Source organism: Schistosoma mansoni, assembly GCF_000237925.1.
Source record: "Schistosoma mansoni, WGS project CABG00000000 data, supercontig 0203, strain Puerto Rico, whole genome shotgun sequence".
NCBI classification, from domain to species: Eukaryota; Metazoa; Platyhelminthes; class Trematoda; order Strigeidida; family Schistosomatidae; genus Schistosoma; species Schistosoma mansoni.
The window spans coordinates 199,969-212,664 of NW_017386076.1; positions in this window are offsets into that span (position 1 = coordinate 199,969).

Consider the following 12,696-nt stretch of genomic DNA (forward strand, 5'->3'; position numbering starts at 1 on the left):
CTTCATCATTAAGTGTATATGAACATACAGAAAAAATAGGGACTGATGCGTTTATCCACAGAAGTTCAGTTTATCCTACACCGCACTTCAAAATAAAATTAAAGAACTCACTACTTCAGAAAATTTGTCCAAGGTTAGATACTCGTCTTATTACATCATAATCTTGTGAATTACTACTTGTAGAGAATGTGGAAGAAAATCATAGTTATTTAAAGCAATTAATCCCTTTGATAAATTTCGATAGTGTAATAAGAAGATGAAGATTATCAGAACTATGTGATATATTAGCCCAATACATTTCGATAGATGGAAAGTTCATGGCACAGTGAGACCTACTATAGCCTTGATGGAAAAAAAGCCTGTCTACGTCACCTTATCATTTAGAGGTGATTCAAATAACCTTTTGTTGAAACAAAGGCTTAAATCAGTCATCAATAAAACGTATTGTGCAGCGAAGATCATTATCAAAGAAAGAACGAGGTCCATGCTTCATTCAAAACCTGAAAGACATGAAAACGATTGTGTCACATCCCACTGCGTTTACCAATTTAAATGTGTGTGGTCACACATACATAGGGAGGAGCAATCGTGATCTGAAAATTAGGGTGTGTGAACATGTACCAAAATGGTTGCAGAAACAAATAACCCGATAAAAGTAGATGATAAACATCCATCATCCTCTATTGCCAGACAAATAATCAAAACAGGCCATAAGATTGATCTTAACTCGGCTTTTGTGGTGTTGTATAAAAGTGTAAAAGGGCGTATACTAAGATTCATTGAAGCCACACGAAAATTCAAACCCACTTTTTGTATTCAAAAACAGTTTGTTCTCACCTTAAAACTACTCTGGTAGTATCAACTTATTATCCAGAGTGATCAGGTTTCGAATTGTTTTCACATTATTATTATTATTCTTGTCTACTCTTACACCCCATTACTAGTCGACCTTTAATTTATATATATATATATATATATATATATATATATATTCTTAGCAAGTATAGGTGTGATCAGATTGTTCGAAATGTATTGCGTTAATATATCACATAGTTATTTAATTTACTCATTTAAAAACATTGAAACCAACAATTATTAGGATTCAGAATAGAAAAAATAGATATCAGTTTATTGGTATTTAAATGTGACATACAAATCGTATTAACAATGTTCCATTTTAAGGAAAATACTACTGAACAATATGAACCACATTTCTTTGAAAATGTCTTTATAAACATTCAGTAGGTTCTTGTCGTTCTACTTTCAGCGAAAGATGTGACAAAGTAGTTTAGTTCATACCACGTGTACAACAAAATAATTTATGGTTTTCCTTGAATTAACACTTCTAAAAAGCCTTTAATTTGAAGCGGTATTTAGATGATAAACCGAGATCATTTATCGTTTATTCTTGGAAAGCATTTGAAAGATAGTTTATTACGATTTCTTTCTAATTATAACATGAAAGTCTTTTGGAATTATTTACCGCTCCATCCGCTATTCCATCTTATCATGTCATAGATAGTTACATTCGTCGTCAGAAACTTCTTATAAATGCCAAAAAGTGATAGTCTTCATAGATAATAATAATATCTTATTACTGGATAATTGAGCTGCTTTGATCAGTTCGTTAAGTCAGAATCAATAATAAAACAAAATCATTGATAAATGAAACTTTATAGACCCGTTTTTCGATGGCAATTATTCAACAGAAAACTAACATTAAGTAACTTATTATTCTTTCATGGATAGCCGAATTCCTAACTTTTAATCTTTAGCACCAAGTTTAATACTGTTGTTTGTATCTTAAAGAGCTACATATATTAAATATTATCAGAAGGGGTTTTGTGGAGATTTAGTATTTTCATAGTTGCAAGCGTGAGTCAAGTGAATCTAGACCACCAAGGAAAACCTGGAAGCACTGGAAGGCCGTTTCGTCCTATTGTGGGACTCCTCAGCAGTGCGCATCCAAGACCTCCTTTCGTGAGATTCGAACCCAGGACCTATCAGTCTCGCGCCAGGGCACTTAACCAATAGACCACTGAGCCGGCATCCGATGGTGTTTATGTCTAACTCCAACCAACAATAGGACGAAACGGCCGTCAAGTGCTTCCAGATTTTCCTTGATGGTCTAGCTTCAATTGACAATGAAAATATATTAGATAATTTTTCATCTTAAAGTTCATTAGAATATTATGGTTTAGGATAAAACTAACAAGAAAAAGACTACCTTGAGTAAAAAAAGGAAAATTTTTAAAGATTTATCCAAACTAAAAACAAACCAGTTAGTGTTTTGATTATAACTTGCTTCCATTTACTTGTACAAATACCATGTCTCCGAATTGATACCAAAAGTTTTCCTTCATAAAGTTGACTAAAAGTTCCTAAATAAATCAGAAAAAAACTTTCAATAGATAGATACATTTGAGAATGATTTAAATCATAATACTTTTCACCAGATGAAACAGTGTTATTTTTATTAGTTGTAAACCTCATGACTAACAAGATGTATCATTTTAGAAATATGTTTTTATCAAAAGAGATCAATGTTGGTCTTAGTAACTTAATTCATTTTAGCTTTTTGAATTGTATGTAAAAATCATCAGATGTTATACTGTTAGTTGGGAAAATACTATATTCATTTGGTTCAGAGTTCAATACAGACTACTTAGTTGAGGACTGTTTTTTATGTAAAGAAATTAATACTAGTTAATATAAAATTCGAGCACAAAGATATCTTTGGATTTATTCTGGTCAACTGGAAACTTCATTACATGGGTTAGATCAAATGTATGTTTATAGCAATATAGACTCTTATTGAAATTCACACTATACTTTTATTTCAACCTTGAACAATCCAATTACGTTAATTACTTGAAGATTTCCAGCAGATTATATATGTATATGAGAAACAAGTTGCATAGACTATCGTATTTACAAATGTGCTTGTATGTTAATTTTATAAAATTAATTATTACTGATTATTTCACTTAATATTCTAAAGTAATTAACTGAAGTATCTTGAGAAACAAATCGATAGTAGTACCGACTAGTTAGCTACTCTTTTTCTAAGCACTAAAGTTTGCTATCAGTGAAACAGAGAAAAATTATTGTAGCATAGGCACAATACCGATACTGTATAAGTATTTACGTTTTCCTGTCTGCATCAAAAAATCACCATAGAAGGCAATAACTGAAACATATCAGAACAGCTGTGTTTTGATTACAGTAATAAATAAAAAGCAAATGTCTGTAAAGTTTAGTAAGATTATCAGTACGGTGTTTGCGTTTAACTGCAGTTTATAATTAACCCTATCACTGATTACACTAACCACAACTCCCATTGGTTATTTTAAACACTGTTCAGTCCAAATTAATAGTTTATTCTTGCATACAAGGCTCGAAATTAAGTACGATATTTCATAATGATCTAGTGGATTCACTTCTAGTTTACTCAATCATTATTAAGAAAAAATATTTGACCTTATTTAAACACTCACACGTGATCTGAATTGATGAAACCATATTTCTTACAAGCCTATTTTTCAAATTACTTAATGAACGATTGATAGTAATAAGCACATAACTGTTTCATATATAATACAAAAATATCATTACCTTGTAGAACCACACTGTTGAAGATAATTTTATTCAATGGAACATGCATGTCGGCCAGAATGTTAGTTGGATCACGTGCTTTTGGACAGATGGACAGTAAAATTTCATCCTGATTACTTGAACAACCTAAAAGACATTATATATCTTAACAACACCTATATACGACTATATTATTTATGAAATTAATATTTAAATGGTAATTCATCACTTTTATTAAATATAACACTTTATTAATGATTCCACCTGAAATTCTCAGAATAACATTATTACATTCTTTTCATGAGAATAGTCTATGTAATTATAGAGCCTAATCGATGTGAGATCGAATGTCTCCAATGCATGATAATAAAGGATTCTCAAATTTAAAACATCTTTTTGCTTTACATTGGTGCAAGTATCAGATAGTTACTTAAAGATAATGTTAGGGATTAAAACTTCATTGATGTATTCGTAATTTACTGTGGAATCATGTTTTCTACATAAACTTCATCTATATGTGCATATACTGTTCACACAAGTTTACAATTACATCACTGGAAGAATCACTCAAGTTTGATGTAAAGGTATGGCCAGTTTTTTACCAATTAAAATTTTAATCTATTCACTTACTCATACCCAGTCATGAAGTTTACGGCAACCAAATATCATTCAGTACACGAAAGTTTAATGTTTCTTTCGTAAATACTTATTACATTTACATCGCAAAATTCAAAGTTATTTAGTACACATAAATGCTGGTGTAACTGGACGACAAAATATATACGCTCTACATGAATAAAGAAATAATACTGTGAATAGATAAAATAAAAAAGAGACAATCATGATTCAATAAGAGGATAAAAGTAAATACCCTAGTGTAGCCGAGAGCGCGAAAAATCTGCCCTCCTTCTCAAAATACCAGCATACATCTATGTGTTTATGGCCACTGTCAGGAAATTTTCAGTAATTGTCTTTACATTGAAGAGCTATTTTTTTATAGGGACGGGAGGGCAAGAAGAGAACAGAAGTGGTGTATACATAGGTCTCTCGTAGGTAAGTTAAGAAGCATCAGACCTAGTGTAGTGAACAAGAACACGGGTGAAGACAGTCGAATGTATTTAAGTACAAACCACAAACTATCTCACTAAAATCTGATAACCATACAGTAAACAGTTAATTTGCAAAATTACATTCAATTGTCTGAATCTTGACTGTTCCTTCTGCAAATATCAGTTTATCTTCTCCGATTTCATTGTTCATGCATTTTCATACTGATTGCGCTTCGTTCCTGTTCTTTCCTTATCGATTTTCTGCCAAAATACATTTTATGTCTGGCCATCACCATATACTACTTATGTGGATATAAGTAACCTATACCACACTAGAACTATAATTGACAATGGCATCGAGATCCTGTTGGAAAAAATGAAGCATAAACCTTCTTTTTGTCTCTGGTTATCATTATTTTGGATCTTCGAACGTTGACCCATGGCTTTGTCGGTAATGTCAATAGATCGAAGGCTCAAAAAATGGTTTTCTAAGAAAACTGTCTTAGTCGGTGTGAGCATATATGCAGTATCTCAGTTCACAAATAAATATGACGATTATTAATGATGGAGAATACGTCTCGCTCCCAGCACTTGTCCGTAAAAACAACATTTAAACATACCTAAATTCAATCATATAATGCACTATACGCTGTCTACCAGAAACCTACATTTGTATTAGTTTGTGAAATTCAGTAAATTTACTTAGTTTAAATTAACTTGCTTAGTAAACACATACTACTGCAACAGTCATCTTATTGAGCAAAAGGAATGTTTTATAATGCGATCTAGTTTATCAGCTTATGCTTTTATAACCTGTTTTATGAATAGACTTACTAGATTGATTACTTTGGCCTGTAATGCTTGAACTACAGTGTGTTGTATTATTTGCCTTCACCCAAGGAGATTCATTGTTTAAGTAAGCCATCTCTTTCTGTTGAACACATTCACTAATAATGAATTAGCAAATAAAAATTGATAATGATTTAATAAGAACCGATCAATAAATAATCCAATTTATCCTTAATATCAAATTATTCAACAGTATCTACATAAGCAGACTATAATACACTGAAGAAACAGTAACTTTCAAACTAATATTGCGTCATAACCGCCAATTACCTGATTTCCAAAGATGACATTATGTGATATCCGAAGAATACCTAAATCATTTATAAATCTGAAACTATGAGATTTGAGGCTTATTTCTCTGTTATTTTAACAAAATCTGTTCATCTTATAAATAGTGGCAGGCTTAATACAATATCTACAAAACAAGCTTATTCACAAACGTAGATTTATATTTTTAATGATTTTTATGTTCTATGGATAAATATATCTGAATACTTTGTGCACTGTTCTAAGGCTTTCACTTTCTTCTAAAGTGGCCAAATAAACTACGTAAGTGATTGAGATCATGAATTGATTGATGTTAGGCCACCATAGAAAACCTGGAAGTATTGAACGGCCGTTTCGTCCTATATGGGACTTCTTAACAGTGTGCGTCAACGATCCCGCATGTGAGATTAAAACTCAGGACCTTCAGTCTTGCGCGCGAACGCTTAATATCTAGACCACTGAGCCGGATTCCTTTTGTCTTACTTCAACTAATCCACGAAATCGCGCGACCATCTTCCATTGTCTTTATCCGACACGGATCGGTTTCCACTGGTCACGGTTTTCTACTAGAACACTGAGAATTCCCTCATGAAGTTAGTCACTAGTGAGCACATAGTAATTATCATTAAGGTATTGTGGAGATTGTTAAGTTTTTGATTGAGACCAAAATACTTATATGCCCCAAATACCCAGGTACGGTCGAGATCGGAGAGAGTTCACTCTCCTTCTCTAAGTACTTTCGCATGACCACGTGCATACAAAAGCTGCCAGAGAAGTCTTACCTACTGCCTTCTCGTGGTGGATCTGCTGTATGCAAAATTAGGAGAATGAATAGCGAATGCCCGGTGCTTGAAACGGGTTGATAGATATAGAGTATCCACTTAAGGGAGTTGAAAAACCCTGATTTCAAACTGATTGTATACATCGGCTCCAAGGTGTTGAGGGAACAAAAAGCATATGAACCTATTGTTGGCCACTGGCTATCATGGGACTGCATCTCTTAACGTTTCTCCACTGCCTCGTGAATTAGACCTGTCGGTCAGGGTGTGACCTCCTAAGAAAACCACCTGCTTCGGTCTGGGCACTCAGGTAGTATTACAGCCCTCACACAAATCAATGATAACTACTACTGGCCTCGTTGCAATTGTGCAGTGCATATGTATTTGGTGTCCTCTTGAACCAATGTTTGTGTGCTAAAAGAAATTAATAAATATCTAACAAATACATGATCAGGCCTTCAAAATCTGTCTTACTTAGTGAATAATATTTACGACTGCTAACGGGACTGACGTTAGGAATGTAACTAAATAGATGTTGACTTGGTGGTCTAAAGGTATCCCAATAACGCAAAGATAAGAAAATCTTTGATTGGATCATAGTTGAGGTTGCTGAAGCATCTTACTGTAAAGTCGTAATCTGGACTAAATATCATCTTACTTGTTTTACTAGACAGGAAACACTTGTTTTTTCTAAACAAACGTTTTGTACTTGTTAGGTCAAGTCTAGCTTTTCCTTATACTAAATGTTATTATGGAACACCAGCACAGATTTTAAAAAGTCACACAAATGATTTCAATCAACAGGTTTATAATATTGTATATATTAATAATCTAATAATTGAATTGGTAAAATGTCTAATGGCTAACTAACAAATAAATGATTCATAATTATTTATCTCTTGATCAAAAACGATGCGTTATCCACTTTCGATGTGATAAGGTTGAGACTATTTTTAGAGTGGTAATGCAACGTAAAAGCTTAATTGTTTTATTCATAAGAGTATAAAAGGAATAAGCCACGTAGCTATTAGGGGTGCTATTTTGAAATAACCATTCTCTATAATTATACTAAAGACCTAATCACTTAGAATGTACACTGAAATGCTTTGTTTATTTAACTTAGCCGAATATGAGTCACAAAACTGTACCCTATAGGAGCTAAGGCATTCTACTTAATTACTTACTACTCAAAAATCCAATGACACTTATGCATAGTTGGTATGACAAATATTTCATAGAATTAAGATGAAATCATTCAAGAACAATGATCAATGTGAGAAGTTTAAAAGAGACGTTGGCTGAAAGATAGAACAAAGTCTTACTTATAGTTCAAATCCAAGAGTTTAATGACTATGAACTTGGAAGATTTCAAAGCATTTATGAATAATACGATTACTTACCCAAAGAAGACAATCATGTTATATAATGACCAACTAATGTTAAGAAAACGTTTACATATACTGAAATATTTTTTATTATGTTCACAAGAGACTCTACTTAATTCACAGTAACATACTCTAGAAAAAAGAAGGCTAAACTATTCTATAAAAGACAAAGTACAATCGATCCTTCATTGCTAGAATTGTCTTAATCTTTTAGTGATTATAAAATCTCAGCAATTTGTTGATCCATAACAAAATTTATTTCAATTCATTTATCTAGTTATTTTCTACATTCAATGTCAATTTTTAAAAAAAATGTGTAGAAACATGAAAGAATTCCATAAGTATTACGAGAATATTCTTTCAAAAATCATTAGGTGTAAACGAAAACATTTTCGGTGAGACCATAATTTATGGACGACCTTTAGGTGACGCTAAAGAGACCTTTGAAATGTCCACCTATGTGAAGAATAAGGATTATGATTAACAGTTAATGGTTAGGGTTGGGAATTAGATTTATGGTTTATCATCACGAACTGACATTAGCTACAATGCCGAAATGGTACTTAGTTAAATGGATGAATGAATTTTGCGCCAAAATCCAAGACTTGTTATCCTAAATCTGATTGGTTAGTCTATAAATTATAGTCTTGCCACTTTTCCGTCTAAATATTTACTATTACAGTCAATAAAATCAATTAGATTTTTAAATCTTTTTACAATGTATCTCAAAGTAATCAGACGAAAAATTTGAATCTAAACTTTATCACTTATATGCACTTTTTCAATGAGTATCTGTTGAACATCAAATAAAACAGTTTACATTCTTCATACGTCCTATCGTAATCGTATTATGATCATATGTATTAGAAAATTACAGTTACCGAACTGTCATTTAAATTTATCAGTACATAAAACCTAAACATTTCGATCTAGACGAATTAGACAAATAATTACTTAGTGTAAATGTATATATTTTGTCTATTTATTAGTAGTCGACAAATGATGATCTTATGTTAAAATGTTAGTTATGTTTCGCACAATTTTGTATAAAACTAGACCTTCATGTCATATTTTTCACAAAATGAAAGGTTTATGAAGAAAAAAAGTGGTAAGATAAATAGTTCTAGCCTATATAAAACTGTCCATAGTAAACCGTATCTTCATCTTCATGAACATTAAATGAAATCTTTGAATATGTCACGGGAGAGGACAAACCAGCTTCCAGTTAAAGAGGAAATTAGGATCGGACATACATTGAGGAAATCACCAAATTGCATCACGAGGCAAGCACTAACTTGGAATCCGGAAGAGAAGCGGAAAACAGTAAGACAAAGAACACATAGAAGCAGATATGAAAAGGATGAATAACAACTGGAAAGAACTGGAAAGGATTGCCGAGGACAGGGTTGAGTGGAGAATGTTGGTGGGCGGTCTATGCTTCTCCATGAGGGGTAACAGGCTTAAGTAAGTATAAGAAAGTATAAATTAACTAAAAGTTTTGTCATTTCAGTTGATTTTTCTGATATTAATGAACACTTTTTACCATGTTCATAGATTTGATGAAATTTAAACATAATCTTGATGATAAAAATTCTCAAGCGGTTTAAACGCTGTAAAAGAACATTATGTTGCCAAAGACGTCAGTAATCAGTATAAGTCTGTTGAGACATGGTTTTGATTACTTAAGTTTGTGAAGCACCAAGTTATGTGGAAAAAAGTTGTAAAATAAAACGCAGAGAGACAGACTGTCGTTTTCCTGATATTGTCAAGTTAAGTCATGATAATTGAGATCATGAATCAACCAATGTTAGGCCATCATTGAAAACCTGGAAGCACTAAACGGCCTGTGCTGACAAGTCATAATGTATTATTAGCTTAACACTGTTAATTTATTCACCAATATCTACCAAATTTCGAGCACTTTTCTTAAATCTATAAGCTCTTATCATTTTAACTTCCTAATTATAAAACTTTTGTCTCTACGACTACTCTAAAACATTTGTAGTATGTAGTGTAACATGACTGATTTTTCTATATACAAGTATTATCTTAATGAATTGACAAATTTACAAAATAACTAGATATAGAATATTATCTCATGTAGTTAACTTATGATAAATACACATCCGTATGTATAGACATTTTCTTAGATCAGAAGGGGTTTTGTGGAGAATTTAGTATTTTCATAGTTGAAGTCATGAGTCGATTGAAGCTAGACCACCATGGAAAACCGGGAAGCACTGGACGGCCGTTTCGTCCTATTATGGGACTCCTCAACAGTGCGCATCCACGGTTCCGCAGTCTCGAGATTCGGCCGTCCAGTGTTTCCAGGTTTTCCATGGTGGTCTAGCTTCAATTGACTCATGATTTTCTTAGATGACATTTTCTGTGATGGTAATCAGAGAACTTCATATTACAAATATAAGACAAATAACTTACATGATCTTTATATTAGAATCTCCATTTAATCTTGAATGTAATTCATTAGATTTAGATTTTTGTTTTATTTTATATAAATAATTTTTATATTTCATTGCTAACATTTTAGTTCGTGGATTTCTACAAGTTAACCTACGTGAATTATTATTATTACGATTGTAATGGGTTTTATGTTTTGGAATTTTATCAAGTATACTATTTAAATGACTTGAATTATTATCTGTTATATTAAATGAATTTGATATTTCATTTATATAATTACAACTAAATGAAGAATCTGATGTTTTATGCATAGGATCATTGTACATTAACATTGATGATTTTGAATACTTTCCATTAAGATTAAGATCATTTTGATACATAGAATTATGTAATACTTCATAGTTTCGAATACATTTACTTGTTTTATATGTTAGACTATTATTAGGAAGACTTTGATCAACTATAGTTGAACAAGAGATATGTACAGTTATTGGATTAATATCACATTGATGATTTAGGTTAATGTTGCTATGGTTATCAACTTTAAAATTGTGTTCATGATTTGTTTTAATAGAAGAACATAATTTATTACATAGTTTTATATATTTAATAAACTTTTTAAATGAATTAAAATATGTATGATGTAAATTCTTAGTGTATAGATTATGATGATCAAGATGATCATGATCATAAGATTGTTTAGAATTTGTTATTTGTTGATGTAAAATAAATAAAAATAAACAAATAAAAATAAATATTATTATATAAATAATAAATAATGAACTTTCCATTGATTATTTAAAATAAATAAATAAAATTATTTGAATTTAAAAATTTATTACAGTAATTTATTGAATTTATATTATTTAAATGAAATAATTTCTGATTGGTTAATCGTTTCAACCAATCAAATAATGTTTTTTTTGTTTTTGAATATTCATAACATTTTATTATTAAATTATTTTTTTTTATGATTAACATTAAAGAAATAGTTTAGTAAAAGATAATTTTAATTTAATTCTTTTTTTTGATGAAATAACAATTTTATTTTATTTTCTTTTTGATTAAGAAAATTTATGGACAATTTTCAATGACCTTTTGTTTTTTATTTTATTTCTTTGAAATAATTTGGAATTATTAAATTCATTTCTTTTCATAAATAAAATAAATAAACTCCTAATTTAGATGACGTTACAAATTACAAATATTTTATAGTTGAATTCATGAGTCAATTGAAGCTATATCATCATGGAAAACCTGGAAGCACTGGACAGGCGTTTCGTCCTATTGTGGGACTCTTCTGCAGTGTGCATCCATGATCCTGCCTCACGAGATTCGAACCCACAATCAATCAGTCTCGCACGCCAGCGCTTAACCTTTACAAGACCGCTTCAGATAATAATCATTCGCCCACAAGTGACGGTCTCTAAGAGGTATTTTTTGGAGTTCTAGTGAGAAGCAGTGACCAGTGGAGTTCAACCAGGTTTGTTGTGACATAATGACTCACTGAAGACAATCGTGGACGGTTGCTCAAACTTCGTGGATTAGTTGAAGTTAGACAATAACACCGTTGGATACCGGACTAGTGGTCTAGAGGTTAAGCGCTCATATGCGAGACTGATAGGTCCTGGATTTGAATCTCGCGAAGCAGGATCGTGGAGGCGCACTGCTGAGGAGTCCCACAATGGGACGAGACGGCCGTCCAGTGCTTTAAGGTTTTCTATGGTGTTCTAGCTTTAATTGACTTATGATTTTGACTATAAAATTACTGAAATCTCCACAAAACCCCTTCTGAAATTAAAAATAATTTTCAAGATAGTGAACTTATGGAAATTATCTAAGTTTAATTTCTTATCGTAGAGTGAAATCATGTGATGAACTATTAAATGATTGAGACCAAAAATATCAATGAGACAATCGGAAAGTGAAATGTGGATGATAACATGAACTGCCAACAATATGACGTGAACTTTAGGAGTTTATTTATGTATAAGATATTAGGTACATATGTCACAGAAGTTCCAAACTGTTATGTATTTATTTGTTAAGTTTGCTATGATGTTCATATCAAATAAAATGAAATAATGTCATAATAAATCAAAACTATACATTCTTTCTAATAGATGTAAGACTCATAATAAGATCAACGTAAGTTTATCCTTTCGAGCTTCTATCCAACTAGCTTTTGAATGTGTCTTCTTCATATTCATATCATACATGTTTTCAGAAATTTCAATTTTAATTTAGATTTTCGGTTGCATACTTTTTTTATGAAGTCTAACTGGGATAATCATTCTTCTGACATGATTGACTATACTTTAAACAAGTTATTCTCGGAGTTTTACTGTATAA